The sequence below is a fragment of the Cryptotermes secundus genome, unplaced genomic scaffold (genome assembly GCF_002891405.2).
Source record: "Cryptotermes secundus unplaced genomic scaffold, Csec_1.0 scaffold537, whole genome shotgun sequence".
Lineage (NCBI taxonomy): Eukaryota > Metazoa > Arthropoda > Insecta > Blattodea > Kalotermitidae > Cryptotermes > Cryptotermes secundus.
The window spans coordinates 1,608,148-1,624,674 of record NW_019740661.1 but is presented as its reverse complement, the minus strand read 5'-3'; the positions used below and the strand labels follow the sequence as shown (position 1 = coordinate 1,624,674).

Below are 16,527 nucleotides of genomic sequence, written 5' to 3'. Positions count from 1 at the left end.
AGATGTGCAGACACCTGTAGCGGTTTCTTTCTAGCATCTTCATTGTCGGTCTTACTGTGCACAGGACCAAACCCAAGATAAAATGCATGTCATATGGAACATGACAGATGATTCAGAAAATCTCTAGCTTTTAGTGTTTTATGATTTTCGCACTCGGACCCACCACTCGAACGTTACAGTTTGCAGTATAGGATGGGCCAGCCCTAACTCTTCGTACACCAATATGTTTCAAGGCCAATGTTTAAGTGGCTGTCTTGTGGTTTTCATTTTAGACACAGAAGTTTTACATTTGAAGACTTTACTGGGAGGAAAAGAAAATGACAGTGATAGTTAAAATAAATTGGGAACATACACGGTGTGTCCAGGATCCGTCAGGACTCATTTTTTTAAATTTTGCCCTGCAATGCCATCTGTTGGCGAGTTGTGGCGTTAAGATTCTTGAAGTTTCAGCTGTGGCTGTCTATAATTTCAAAGCTCAAGAATCGCTGCATCATGTGTTCTGACCCTGAATGTAACAGTACTGTTCTGACCCTCGTCGGAAAATGGCGGCTGAACAGAGAACCAATATCAAATTTTGTTTGAAGTTAGGCAAAACAGCCGGAGAAGCGTACGAATTATGAAAAGTGTGTACGGTAGCGATTGTTGAGTCGCTCGAATATTTTTCGATGGTATGCTGTATTTCGTGACGGCATGGAGCACATTGAAGACGCTCCACGTGCATCAAAGCCGAGAACAAGTCGCACTGAAGTACTATCGAGGAGCTTTTTGGAATACCAAAAAATACTGTGCATCAAATTTTTACCTAGGACTTGGGCAAACGGAAGGTCTGTGCGCGGTTTGTACCGCACGCGCTGTCAGGCGATAAGAAACATGCCAGAGTGGAACACTGCAAAGACATGTTACGGTCGGCCCAAAGTGATACAAAATTTACAAAATCGATTGTTACTGGTGACGAGACATGGTGTTTTCGATATGAGTCTCTCACAAAGCGGCAGAGTGCAGCGCCGTTGAGCCCGAAGAAGCCGAAACCAAAGAAAGTTCGCATGCAAAAGAGTAGAGTAAAGACACTGCTAGCCGTTTTCTTCGATTCAAAAGGAATCATTCACAAGGAATTTCGGACAGAAGGTCAAACAGTGAATTCTGATTATTATCTCGGAGTCCTCAATATTTTGTGGGCGAGAATTCTTCGAATTCGACCTGAATATTGAGAGCAAGGTTCCTGGTCGCTCCTCCACGACAATGACCCACCCCACAAATCGAAGATCGTTCGCGATTTTTTGGTCAGAAAAGGGATCACAGTCCTTGATCATCCTCCGTATTCGCCAGATTTGGCTCCAGCAGATTTCTGGTTGTTCCCAAAAGTTAAGTTGGCGATGAAAAGAGACCTTCACGACACCATCCAGGACATCCAAAGGAATGTACCGCAGTTTTAAATACGATTCCACAAAAGTGACCGTTTTCGAAAACTGTTCAATCAATTCCAGCTATGTATTGATTCAGAAGGAGACTATTTTGAATAAAAAGAGTGAAATTTTGAAAATAATTCACGTCTTGTATTTTTAATGAACACAGTCTAACAAAACCTAGACACACTGTGTATGCATAAAATTTTAATAAAAAATTGGAGAATAAGTACTTCATCAATCAAGAGATGCAGTGTCAAGTACGATTATCACATTTAATTCTTGTCGGTAAAGCGGAGTGCATGTTTCAGTTCCACATAGGAGAGAATAAGCGTTTTCAACAATGAAAATACTAAAGTCAATGCACACATCATCATTAACTGATAAATATTTAAATGGTTGTATAGGAGTGGTTACTACCAAATACACCCCTAACTACAAGTTAGCTCATGAAGTGCAATGTCAAGTATCATAATTATTCCATAACTTTCTTTGCAGGGACCATTCTTCTCACAAAAAATCACATATACTCACACTGCCTTTCTTCAATAGAATAAAGCAAACTATATGACTTGTTATGTGGGTTTGATATGTGTTAATCTGCCATTTTCATGTTTCTTATGACTACTCAATACATTCTCCTTTTATAGTACTTATGACAAAATCAAAATTAGTATGTGAATGGCGTAGTTGGTTGAGGCACTAAGCTACAAGCTGGAAGGTAGCGGGTCCGATTACCGACGAGGTTACTGGATTCTTCAATTGATCTAATTCTTCCTGCCGCAATATGGCCCTGAGGTTAACAAAGCCTCTAACAGAAATGAGTACCAGGAATCTTCTTGGGGGTTAAGGGTGTCTGGCGCATAAGGCTCACAACCTCACCGCCATCTGTGAGCCAACTGTCTACATAATGTGAGAGCCTCGACTACTCACAACCCTATGGGCCTCCATGGCCTTTTACAGGGATAGTTTCAGCTTTATCAGTTTATATTTGCTTTGTAAGATTTGAGGTTTTCACAGCTGTGACTATGAAGAATGCCATCTTCTGGGATGTGGCGCCATGTAGATCTTGTGTGAACCGACGTTTCGGAGTAATGTATCTCCTCCATCTTCAGGGTAGAAAAATCCGTGAGCGAGGAACCAGTCTGCAGCCACCTGCTCACGCTGGTTCCTCGCTCGCGAATTTTTCTACCCTGAAGATGGAGGCGATATGTTCCTACGCAACGTCGGTTCACATAAGATCTACACGGCGCCATATCCCAGAAGAATGCATTTTTTTTATATTTGTTTTGTTTTCCTTTATGTTTTACATTACGAAAATACGTGAATTTTAAAAATGTTATGAGTATTTTATTTATGGGGACATACATTACTAATTCATTTTGCAAAAATGTGCTACAAATAGACCCTAGCCTAAACTGTGACTTGCATTTTTTATATTTTCTCATACCATATTTTACTGTGTATAATCTATCGAAAATACAGATAAAATTATATATGAAATTATAATTTCACGTGAAAGAGTCACTATCGACGGGGTTTTGGATTGGATACTGGATTTATTGACCGCTTTACAACTCGACTCGTGATTACATGTAATTACAGCCCCATCGCTAATCTCCACAATTCACAAATCACCACAGCACTCGCTAAGTCTTTTCCAGCTTGTTGTGTATTCACCAGCCGTTCCCTGGCAACGGTTTATATTTGTGGTGATTCTTCGGCTTCATGCGCTGCAGTCCTCTCTAAATGGCAGCTCCATTCCAACTGCCTCTCTTCTTCACAGACTCCCGTACAGAACTGACTTGGTTGCCCCAACTGTCTTCCTCGGCACGGACCGCATAGAAAAACACCATTCATTCTCGTATGCTAACCGTTTCCGCGGGAATATGGTCGCGTCACCCAGAAACGGGTTGCATAACCCTGATTAATAAGAATCCGCTGCCCCAGCAACGCTACATTATGTTTTAGTATACATTCCACATACTTCACGTTGTCGGCATGCAGATAAAAACTTTCCGATGCTGCCCGCACAACAAAAAAGGCTGGGCAGGCCTGATCTAATGGTGAGGATACCGCTTGAAAAGCGGCGACTTGCATGGCCAGTATTAAGACGTATTAGGGAAATATGCTGTCGGCATAGGAGATGGATCATGTCAAATTGTGGTCTTTGTTATCAGCAGTACTGAAAGTCTGCTTTGAGTTACAGGAGTGTTACTACTACATCTTTAGTAATACACTTCTGAATACCAACTGTATGGTATTTTGAAAAAAGAAAAAAAAAGTAACATATACTCGTAACTAACTAACTCCATGGAGTCCAGTCCTTCTTGAGAAACCAACAGTCGCATCTTCTTCTTCTATGGCGCAACAGCCCTATGTCGGGCCTTGGCCTCCCTTATCAAGCACCTCAATTCCTCTCTATCCTGCGCTGCTCTCTTCCAGTTCCTTACGCCCATTAACTTCTTTGCATCTTCTTCCACCGCATCAATCCATCTAGTTCTTGGTTTCCCAGCACGTCTCCTACCACCTATTGTACTGTATATTTTCTTTGGGATACGCTCCTTAGCCATTCTCTGTACATGCCCAGCCCATTGCAATCTTTTAAGCTTTATCGTCACTGAGATCTCTGGCTCCTTCCAACAGTCGCATAGTTGCTCAGTACGTAATCTTCCAACATTTTATGAAACCCGAAGGTTCGTTACCACGTTAACAAGAACCCATCACTTTTACCCATCCTGAGCCAAATGAATCCAGTCCATACCCCCCATCCTGTTTCCTTAAGATCCATATTAATATTATCCTCCCAGCTATGAAGCGTTTCCTAGGGGTCTCTTTCCTTCTGCTTTCCATACCCAAACCCTGTATCCATTCCTCTTCTCCCCCAAGTGTGCTACATTCCTTGTCCATATTATCCTCCTTGACTAATCATTCTAAACACAGACATCATGGAATAAGTGTTATTTAACATTAGCACTATTATTATTCATTATTATCAAAAGAGCTATAAATTACTAAGGATATTATTTTCCTTGCCTGTATTTAAGCACTACAGCATGAAGGTATTCACAGAAATTAACGTAAAACTTCATACAATCTTAATTTTGAAACCAGACGGCGGTAAGTGATCAGCTTCGAGCTCCGGCTGCTTTATCGTATGGCAAGAGCCCTTACTATACACTGAATGGGAGGCTGGGTGGGTCCAGGGCCGGTTTGGATAAGGCAGTGGTGAAATGGCAAATCCCTGCCCCTGCTAATATTATTTTATCGGTATTATTGCAAATCACTACGATTTTATTAACGTTCCAACTCACGTGGTGCAGCAGAAGTAGAAGGGTGCAAGCTGCTGCTCAGAAAACAGATTCGTTTATTATACATCCTTTTCGTTTGTTTCATAAACTATAGATTAAAATATCTAAAAAGTACCCGTTTTATACAATTGGCAGACCTGGTCTCTTATGAAATGGACTCAAGAGAGAAGAATACTACTAAAATAGAATTGAAGTAATATTGTGAACCGAACTGACAGAAAATGTCTATGCTAACGGTAATAAACTTTCTGCCTCCTCTGCACCCGATAGGCCTTATCCATTCCTATGTAACAGTAACGCAGGAATAACATTTGTCGGGGCGCTGAGACGCGCTACAAACACCGGGAACGCTTTGCCTCTGGAGAGCTGGCTCTATTGTACGTGAGCGAATGGCCGCTTATAATTAACGCTTCTCAGCTCGCACTGAGAATTACCTCTCAGATTCCATCTGTCTTTGGGCAAACGGTATCTTGTCCTCCAGCCATGGAGTAACAGGAGTGGCATGCGTCTAATTTCTCACTCGCCCAACTACACTGTTGACCTACAGTTTACCCTGTCAAGTTTTGTCGTATCTCTGAAAAATGAATGAGTACAGAGACGATGATCAAAGTTCTATTCTTTGTAGAGTGGTTGTAGTTTTTCTGTCTTCAGAACGGCTCTGAGCTCGGCCAGCCTCCTATCCAACTGTGCACATGAGCCTCCTCCACAGAGGGTAAAGACGGCCAGTTGGTTCTCGGTATAAACAACTACTTTTCTACTCATAATTGGCCGATTTATCTTTGTAAGAGATATGCAGCATTTTCTTTGTGGTATGAACCAAAATGTTGAACATTTTAAATTGTTGAAAGAACTAGGCGTTGTTACATGGCGTGATTTGTGCATCACAGATGCATACGCACATTCGCAGTAAATTTGAAGCCATCCAGACAAGGCTTTCCGTGCAGTCCAGTCCTGCGCAACTCCCCAGGAGCTAGCCATGCTAATATCTGGTACCTATAATCATGTTCCTCTATCTCTGAGGGTGCAGAGGGACATGACTTGCCGGTCAGACAGCATCAGGCGCTTCAGGGGGCTTTGTGCAACGCATTCTAATAGCATTATGTGGTCCAACTAGTGTAGCATTGCGAACTGAGAGAAAAACGTGGCGAAAAATGTTTGTTCTTTTTTTTTTTTAATTTATCTTATTGATGTTTTATGAATTACTTGTGCTCATGGAACCCAAAACTTTATACCCCGATCTCTGCAACGAAGAAAGTTTTCAGACCAATGCAGATGTACACAGTGTTAACACAGGACACAAGCACTATCTCCATAAACCAACTGCTAACCTCTCATGCTTTCAGAAAGCATATACTGGGATCAAAAGTTTCAATAATCTGCCATTTGATCTCAAAAGTCTTATGAATGAAAAAGCACGACTTAAAACAGCACTAAAACGATACTTACATACACACACACACACTCATTTTTCTCTGTCGACGAATTTTTACTGTCTAAAACGGCTGTGTAAATAGCATAAGTTGATATTATTGATGTTATATATATTCTTTTTCCCACTGACTCTACAGCCCCCTTGGGCTCTGGCCTCTGATTTTTCAGTTTCATGGTCATTTTACAGGAGGCAGGACTCTTTGGAAGAGCGACCAGCACGTCGCAAGGCCTCCACCTGAACCCAGGACAACATAAACACAGAATAAACACATACATACCAAATATCCATGCCTTGTGTGGGATTCGAACCCACGATCCCGGCTCCCGAGTGAGCCAAGACAGTACGTCTTAGACCGCTTGGCTACCGTGACCGGCTATTGATGTATACTACCACAGTCAATAAGTTCGTGGAATGGCCGCAAAGCGTCGTACGGGAATTTACTGCCAATATGAAGAAAGCAGTTTTCTGGGATTTGGCACCGTGTATATGTGTTAACCGACGTTTCGGAGGAACGTATCGCCTGTGTATATTTCCAACACAGTCTGCTTTTACCGGTTCTCGCGGTCTCTTCGCTTGCAGATTTCTTATATTTTTCCTTCTACCCTGAAGACGGAGGCGATACGTTCCTCCGAAACGTCGGTTAACACCACATATACACGGTGCCAAATCCCAGAAGACTGCTTTCTTCATAGTCACCGCCGTGAAAGCCTCAAATCTTACATACTGCCAATATGTTTCAACAGTGTTTTCGACAGCTATATCATCGTTGGCAGACTTGCATAGCGGCCAACGGTAACTATTTTGAGGGCCGATGTGGATCTGCGTAAGTGTATGTGAATACTTTATAATATGATGCGATAAAACCACATTCCACGAACTTAATGACTCGACCACGTATGTGCGGATGCATTTTTTAATAGCCTCATGTGTAACCACTGTGTTTTCTTACGTTTTCTTATGTGAAAACTTCAGCTGTACCGTACGTATGTTTTTGTACTTATATGACATATTCCACATTCTACAGTCATTCTGACTAACTTTGGATCCAGGGAATGTAATGCAATGTAACGTAAAACATCTACGAAATTCTCGAGAAGAACTTTCAAACCCAGCATCTATTTTTGTTTTGATTCGGTTCATTTTCTTTCAATCCAGCAACAACCTTCTCTGTCTAAATGTATTTATGACTGCATGATCAGTGTTTAGTTCAGAATTGTAACGTCCTGAGATTTATGTTGTATTCTTCTTCTTACTTTTCACATGGGTATCGTATATAAGCACTCTCACGTTGTATTTCGAAACAAGAAGGAACACGACTGACAGTGGCAAGTGCTTAGGATTATTGTCGGCGATCGCATAACACATACGCTGTTGAAGGATTTATTGGAATGACGCTGGAGATAAACCGCCATGTGTATAGGCTACTGGCCAGTGGGATACAGCATGAGTCCGAACAAGCGCTGTGCGAGGTGACGCGAGTAGTCTCTCCCGACCGGCTAAAGGCTTTAAGGTGCCCATACACGTACGAGTTTGGCTCGGCTCGGCTCAGGTTCCAATGAGACGAGACTCGTTTATGTGTGGGGTACCACGAGACGGGCTCGGCAGAGTCCGGTTGGGCTCGGCTAGCTGCCGGCTCCCTATTGGCTCGTACGTNTGGTCCCGAGCCACTCTCGCGTATCCACACGGCCATACGAACAGACAGTGTGAGGTTTGTCACTAAATGAGGTAACGTGTCGGCTTCCATGTCTAAAACATTCATGAGCCCTGATTTTTACAAAGTTTTAGAAGAGTACCGCGAATTGCAATTTCGGTTTTCTAGACCGGAGCCGCTATTTCCTTGAAATAGCTCCTAAATTATCCTCACGAGGCTGAGTGGACCCCGTTCCTGACCCACTACTTCTCAGAAAATCTGGTAGTGCCGGGAATCGAGCCCGGGACCTCTGGATCTGTAGTCAGGAACTCTGACCATTAGACCACAGAGGCGGTCAAGCAAAACAGATATAGAACTAGAAATTCCTATTTTATATTTGCAGACGGACATACGGCCGACTACATAAGGTATTCTATGTAAACAACAGCAAAAAATGGTCCGTCGTTATGTCCCTGTTCATTTTTACCGATACTGGTTAGTTACATTTAACAAATATACCTTATTTGAATTACATTAATATTTTAGTTCAGTCTAGATTTATAATACCTGTAGAAATCCCCGCATGACAACCTATGTCCGACATACAGGACATATATATATTTATATATATTTACATATATGTAAAACATTTCTTTGTAGTAATGGCTATGCCTTCGACGTTGGTCAGTAATGGCCTCAACATATAGATAATCTTCTAATTCTCATATTAAATCTGTTGCGACTGATGGTCTTTACTACTCAATCAAATGTCACGTGCGTTATGACACAAAGCACTTAAGTACTTGGCCGTGACACTATTATGAGTTCAGAACTACAGTGCATTCAAATGAAACGGGTATGTTCTCAAGCAGTTTCCTGAGTCGTTGTTGAGGGCACTGCCGAGGAGTTTCCCTTGCATGCAACGCCAACTCTCTCTCTCTCTCTCTCTCTCTCTGCTTCGTTCTGCCTACCCAAGCAGAACTTCATTACGTCACATGTCACATTTCATAAAACTTCCACCTCGGGGGTCCACCCAACCTCCAATTTAATGGGTACCGGGGGTTCTTTCACCGGGGGTAAAGCGGCAGGGGCGTGAAGCTGACCACCCACCTCAAACTAGTGCCAACTAGCCAGTTTCAAAGTGACTTTTAGCTGCACAATCTGATCGATTACACTCACGCAGCACATAACGTTATTTTGTATGGGTGAAGTTTAATTATAATTATTCTTGTGGCTGTTAGCACAAATTCCAGAAATGCTGCAGTTTTTGTGTCAAGCCAAAACAACTGGTACTGACTGTGTGCCTGAATGTGTCGCTCTTTCCCCTCCTTTCATTGTTTCCTTCTGTCACAAATTCATCCCGTGATCCAGCAGTCGTTGACATGCCTCGATACGCCCGACTTTGTGGCAGCTCGCTCTTGAGGATATTTACGAATGAACATCGGACTGAGCTTTCTGTAACTTCCATTCTTATGAAAGATTCGACCAGGAAAGCTCCGTGCCGAATGGTGTATCTCAATGCAATAGTAACGACTTGAGACCTCAAGATATCAAGGTCTGAGGAAGAACTTAACACACACCACCGTCCTGATCACACTGTGTTTGTTGACTGCGAATGGATGCAATCGTCATACCTATCGCAGACAAAATGTACTGTACGCTCTTGTCTTTTCGGCGTAAGTATGTTTCTTTCTTTAACTTCACTGCTTTATTTTTGTGATTCATTTCGACTCAACTTAGGACTACACCTGGACTCAACATTAAACTGGAAACACCATATAGCGAAGAAGAGAAAACAAATCGAAATTAAGTTCAAGGAAATAAATTGGCTAATAGGTCGGAAATCTCACCTAACAATAGATAATAAACTGCTGATCTACAAAACAATAATTACCCATATGGACATACGGCATTGAGCTCTGGGGATGCGCCAGCAGGTCCAACATAGAAATCATCCAGCGAAGTCAATCCAAAATACTTAGAGCCATAGTTGACGCACCTTGGTACGTGTCAAACCAAACTCTTCACACCGACCTCAAGATCCCATATGTAAGAACCGTAATNTATTGGAAATGACAGCAAATTTGCTCATAGAAGGTAGGTTCATATTGCTTGTAAATGATAGATAATAAATAAAAAAAAATTCGACTCTGTCAGCACCTAGGCAATACAACTTCGATGATAATGTGACTGATTAACGGTGAACTAGAAAGAATTAGGAAGGAATGATTAGTGTCCTAATTGAAGAATTATGCCGCCGTGACTGATGATAACAACGAAAAACTTCAATCACGATAACATGTTCCGGCCAAGATTCGAACCAACGACCTCCCAAATACAAGTATAGAGTTTTTACCCTACAACACCCTGCTGTGTTACCTTATCGGTAACGCAAATATGCAAAAAGAAAAAAAAAAGGAATCTGCAATGAATATGCCTATCGTAACACGTGTAAGTGTTCAAGTTTCTGAGAAATAACATCATAAATGTCGCAATCTTGCTGACGCAAGGCGAGGCATGCTTAAAGGCAAAAGGGGATCATTTCCAGCAGTTTCTATAAAATACGGTGCATGTCACCTTTTTAAGGCACAAGTGACTGAGTTCTGCCTGGGTACAGGAGGCTAGTGATGCATGCAGGGAAGAGCCACTGGCCGTTCCCTCCGTGGCCACGGGGTAAATTATCGTCGCACTGTTGTTCGCAGCATGTCTCCATTTCATTTGAACGCTCTATACATTAAACAGCGTTTATGTTAATGGCGAAGTTTGAATGCTGACTGAATTTCAAGTTCTTCGACAGCAGAGTATATGCAAGTTTAAAAGCTAAAACCGAAGTTCACTGATGAGCAACTGAATTGCTACAATTTCGGGGCTAATCCATATGCATGTATGTATTTCTCGCTATTAAGTTAAAAAACAAGGGCTCGTGTACCAAGATTTTTAACGCGACAGAATATACTAAAGTCGAACTCGATTAAGTACGACATGCATTGCTGTCCAAAATTTTGCTATAAATTCAAGGTCTTCCTATGTCTGTCCACAAGGTGTGAATTTAAGGAAGAGCTACAATTTATAGTTGAAATGCCTTCTCTGTTCTGTTAGCAACGACTGCATAGAATAAATCAGTGAATGAAGATCTGCGTGAAAGAAAACTTTCGTATAACTTGCCAGGAACTGTTTATTTATTTATTTATTTATTAAGATGTCAGAGAAAGTTACATTAGTCCCAAGTGTGTCACTAATAAAAAATAGCATTTGAAAATAAAATTTAGCTGTAAACGTCTTCAGATCTGATGACTATTATAGCAGAAAAGCTAAATTTAAATTCACATCAAAAAGATATGTACGGGGATATGATAGGTAAATAGTATGGTGCACACATAAAATGAAAATACCTATTTAACTAACTCCACAGACCCAAGTTGATGAAAATCCGAGGCACTCAGAGCTGCTCAATAATTTCCCAGCATTTTATGGAACTTGAAAATTCATTACCACATCAACAAGAGCCAGCCATTGTTCCATATCAGTCTATTCCATATCTCCATCCTGTTTCTCGAATATCCGGTTCAGTACTATCCCCATCTATGTCCAGGTCTTCCTAGTGGTCTCTTTCCTTATTATCTTCCCATCATCTTCTCTCCCATGCTACATGCGCTACCTAGCTCATCTCCCTCTACATGAATCTGGCGAGGAGTACAAGTTATGATGCTCACCATTACTCATTTTTCTAGCCTCCATTATTCCATTCCGCTTGAGTCCAAATATTCTCCTCACCACCCTGTTCTCAGTCTATGTTCTTCCCTTAATGTCATGAACCAAGTATCACATCCACACAAAACAACAGGCAAAATAATAGTTTTGTAGCATATAAAACCATCACGTTGCTCGTTTACTTACTGTCAGTCTCTCCCTATATCCTGCAACCCCAAGGAAAATAAAAGGAATCAGATACGACTGCATATTGATTATCGTAATTATTCTTGAGATCACAGTTTCATAATCGTTCATTTTATTATGTTGTTACGCGGTAATAGATACAGAAAATGCAACATTTGTTTTGCTTTGAATATTCAGAAAATATCTGAAAACTCGGGCCTTCCTTCGCCACCTCTGAATACGAGTAATTCGAGGTCGGAAGAACTGAAAGGCGGCAACTCTCGTTGATATGGGGACGCAATCCAACCTAAAGACGGTGGATGTGCTGCCTGGTCACAGCTACTGCATAACTCAGGAGGTGGTGACAGATGAGTATGAAGCAATTGTGGAATGATAACCAGCAGGGCAAAACCGAATAAACTCGGAGGAAACCTTGCTCCTGTACCACTTCGCCATTAAGTTGGGGGAGGAACTTCGTTGCTGACCGGGACTTGACCGCTTACAAATTAGGAAGTAATATGAAAAGTGAAGAGTAATTAAATTAACTCATTTTCATTGCAGACTGCGTCATATAAGGTACAACAGGCCCATTGTGAACAGATCAACAACACACTTCTGTTTATTAGTTAATTTTATTGCGCGATAAGTGCCCCAGCTTTACCACCTGTCGCAAATTTTCGGTTACTCTGTCGGTAATAATGTTATCCCTCCTTTCCCTGGGGACTGAAATGGCAGAGGCGTGAAGCTGGCCCCTCACCTCCAACCAGTGCCGAGGTCAAGAATGTTGTCGCTATACCTTCGCTCCCCAATGTGCCTTCATGGCACAGTGCTTAACTTGTTAAGCACAGGGACAACTTTACTATTTTCTTATGTAAACACAAGTCTCCAGGTCCTCAGATCCTGTTTATAGTTGCAGTTAACATATCATACTGTGACGTATCGACCCACTGCTAGGCAACGGCTCGATAAACACGTTCCCACGGAGACAGATTCTCGGTAAACAGCCCACTGCTGGGTAATGCTTACAAAATAGGCGTCAATAAAGGACATCCATTGCTAGGTATCTGACCAATATATACGCGGCTATAACAATACGCGACAAGAATAAAAGGTGTTTTCTATGCGGTCCGCGCCGAGACTGTTTGCTGGGCAACTGCGTGTTAACACACCTCTACAACAATAGAGGGACTGTGTTTTCTGCGCTGCGTGGTCCGCGCATGAGAGAGTCGAATTCCGAAGCTAGCAGCTGTAGGAGTACGCGAAAGAGAGATGTAGAAGCACAGAAGAGTAAAAAGTGTACGAGAATGAGAATTGAAGGAGTACGACGGAGTTTTCGGTAGGAGATAGCCAGAAGAAGTTAGCAGTTGAAGAAGAATTCGAAGTCGGTTTGTGAAGATGTAATGTGTAATTAGAAGATTTAGTTACAGTGAGATTGTTTTAATTCCGTTACCAGTATACGACTAGTAAAGACTTGGAACCCTAGTGCGTGTGTAACGGTGAACTGTAAATTGTGTAAATCAGCGACAGTGCCGTATTGCTTGTAAGTACGAGTGATTGTACAAGAAGGTGGTAATAAATCCAAACATCCAACCAAGAACCCGTTATTATTAGTCACGGAGACATAAACACGTGATAATATACTTAGTGTAAATTTACATGTAAGCTGAGTGGATCCACCGGTGTCACGTGATACTGTCACGTGTTAGAGTGATTCTCGACGGGGTTTTGGATTGGAGATTGGATTTATTGATCATGTAAGCGGCCTCCGTAGTCTAGAGGTAACGTTCCCATCTCATGACTCGTAGTACGCGGGTTCAAATACCCGGCGGAGGTCGTCGAATTTTTAAGGGCGGAAAAATTCAGGGAACAAGTCCCCCGGGAGGGACTTTAAGCCGTTGGTCGTAGCTTTACGGCACGTAAAAGAACCTCATATCTCCAAAGGAGGTCACTGAGCCAAATTAACGGACGTTTCCCGCCCAACAGCAGTCTCTAATACCTCTGGTAGATGGGGGAAGCATTATAGATACCTCTCAGCTAGTAGAGCCGGTCTCGCTGGCTGGGCGGGACTGATGGTAAGCACCAGTACCGGTAGGATATAGAGACTGGTAGAAATTATAGAGGGAAGCACAATGGACAAATACAGGTCTCAGTGCATGGGGAAACCCACCCTCTCCAATAACTAACTAACTATTGATCATGTACAAGTCGTAACTACATATAACACTATCGCTAACTTTCAAACTTTACAAATCACTACGGCACATGCTAAGTATTTTTAGTCTGCTCTGTCTTCATCAGTCACGGATTCTTCAAATACACTGACCAAGTCTTCTCTTCACAGATTCTCTTACAACTCTGACGAACTCAAAGTCAAAGTTACTTTACGAATGGAGGCTTACTCCAATCAGTTCGTCTTGACATCAAGCCCCTTGAGACTCACAATCAGAGATTTCTTCAACCGGGCCCTTTCGGTAATAGTCCTTCCGTAACATTCTCTCTGACGAGAAGATGGGTTTATCTCTTACGAATATGCCTGGCCTTTAGCCAAGCGTACTTAACGCATTTATAGTATGTTACTGTATAATTGTAGTATGTTACTGTATAACTGTAGTATGTTACTGAAAATTCTTCCTTTTGCTCTATATACAAGTCCTCTGTCAGTACAGGCTTTGCAAAGCAGATCATGCCTATCTTTCGCATCTTATTCTACAACAGCAGCTTAGTCATTTGAACGGTTGTAAGCCTGACCACCGCCAGGTTCAAACCTTTTATATTTTCCCTCTGACGAACTTCGAAGTCAAAGTCAAAGTTACATTACGACAGAAGGTCAGTCTTCCAGTCTGTCTTGGAATAAAGCACCAATCAGGGGCTTAAGACCAGATCTTTATTACTGTCAGGCAGTTGTAGGTTTGCTGATGTGGGGCGCTCTCTCTGACGAAAGGACGGATCTATCATTTGCCAGAGTCAAAGTCACCAGTAATATGTCTGTTGTCTGTGTGTACAATTTACATTTTGTATATTATTAAATGTATGCATATACAAAATATACAATGCCTCTGTCAGTCCATGCTCAGTACAGCAGATCATGCACTATCATTAGTAGCTCTTGCTACAATGGCAGTCTAGTCATTTGAACGGTCGTATGCTTCACCGCCGCCAAGTTTAAGCCTCTTATATTTCCTGTGTCGCGCTTCGCCTTGTCCAATGTTGCGAATATTTGCATTTTCATTATTTTGTATGATATACTATACATATACTGTCTTACAGTCGTTCGCCTAGTCAAGAATTTCCGCCTTTTATAAAACTGGAAGGTTCATTACCATGTTCACAACAGCCTGCTACTGATCTTTATCCTGAGCAAACCTACACGGTGTCACAACCCAGATGACCACATTTTATCTAAGCCACATTATAGGGTCTTTCTCAAATAACTGATAGTTATTCAGCATCACGGCATTCACTTTTGTTATGCATCAAATATTAAATAGGACTGCCTACCTTATAACACATTAAATTAGTTCACATCTTCACGACGTATTTCTCTCTGATCTACCTTAATGTTATCCTGCCGTCTACGCCCATATTCCATATTTGGTTTCGTCCGATTGCAACCAAATGTTTGTTATGCACTGCTTAATTTCTTTTCTCCTCCTTTCGTGGTACATTCTCTACACACCTCGCCTTTCTTTCCATCGTTATCTACCCAGTATATCATTTAAACATTTGATGGGATGGACTGGCAAAAACCACACTTACTACAAATTATATCTGAACGTATGAATGACAATTCTGATAGATTACTGAAGAGGGCGAATGTCTTTAGTTTCGACAGCACATCAAACTGGAAATGTCTCTCAGCTCCTGGTTCCCTGAAAGAGTAGTTTTCTTTTTCCATCATTGGCAGTTGGTCCTCTCTTCTGTTGTCGAATAGCTTGTCGAAAGGGACAACAAAAAATCAGATGGGAAGAATACCACAAAAATGTGAACATGTGTTTGTGATGCAAGTTTCATCTTCGAGACTGGAAAATTCTGAACAGCTGTGCCAAGGCGGAACTCTAGTGCCAAATGAGAGGCAAGCATTCGGTAGCCGTCATACTATGCCACTAAACACAGAGTACATTATTTTTTATGCAATTTAGACATGATAACGAGCAGTTCATGTTGGCTTCCCTTGTACCCCGCGGCTAAAAACATTCCACAGGGTTGTCCACAAAAGTTACATGCTCTCTCTTTCTAAATTCCATCACTGCTTTCTCGTAAATCTCGTCACTCTGCACCTGTGCCTCTACAGTATTGAAAGTCTTGCTTATAAAATAAAACACATGGCTGGGCTTACCTCTTCAGATGAGATGATCCGCTTCATAATCACTCCTACAATTTTAACTATTATATCACCGAAACACCTTTCTTCTGCAGTATTACTCAAGTCAGTAACACCCATACAATCGCACCAAGCGTGTTTTCAAACGCGAAGTGTACCACACCGACAACGACCGCCACAGCCGTCTCAACCACAGATCACCTACATAGTTATACGCGGTTATACAGCCACGGAGTTTCGTAAACATTAGGGTAGTGTACTGCCATCTTGTGGTAGGATTCTGAACTTCTTCTACGAGTTGTGATGAGCAGATAGCCACAGATTCGTAGCAAAACATTAAAGCAGACTCTTTTTATTCTTTTTTCATGGGTTATTTTGCGACGTTGTCAGCATGGAGAGTGTACAGCACAGAATGACAGGATGACTGACTAATGCTAAATTGGAAATGACTTCGAAGGAAGCTGTTGGGGCCTAATTGAGGTGCTGTCACGGGGGGTCTGAGGAAAACAACAAAAACCTCAGTCTGAATAACCCTTATTTTAGATGACATTCTA

General features: G+C 41.8%; 1 protein-coding gene across 1 annotated transcript in view; it reads right to left on the bottom strand.

The window, feature by feature from the left end:
* LOC111872521 (ankyrin repeat and BTB/POZ domain-containing protein 2) overlaps nucleotides 1–16,156 on the bottom strand; it is a 74,455-nt gene extending 58,299 nt beyond the window's left edge. The window contains exon 1 of the mRNA XM_023866524.2: nucleotides 15,989–16,156. The gene's annotated coding sequence lies outside the window, so the exon portion shown is untranslated. The remainder of the gene's footprint in view (nucleotides 1–15,988) is intronic.
* Nucleotides 16,157–16,527: the final 371 nt, after the last annotated feature.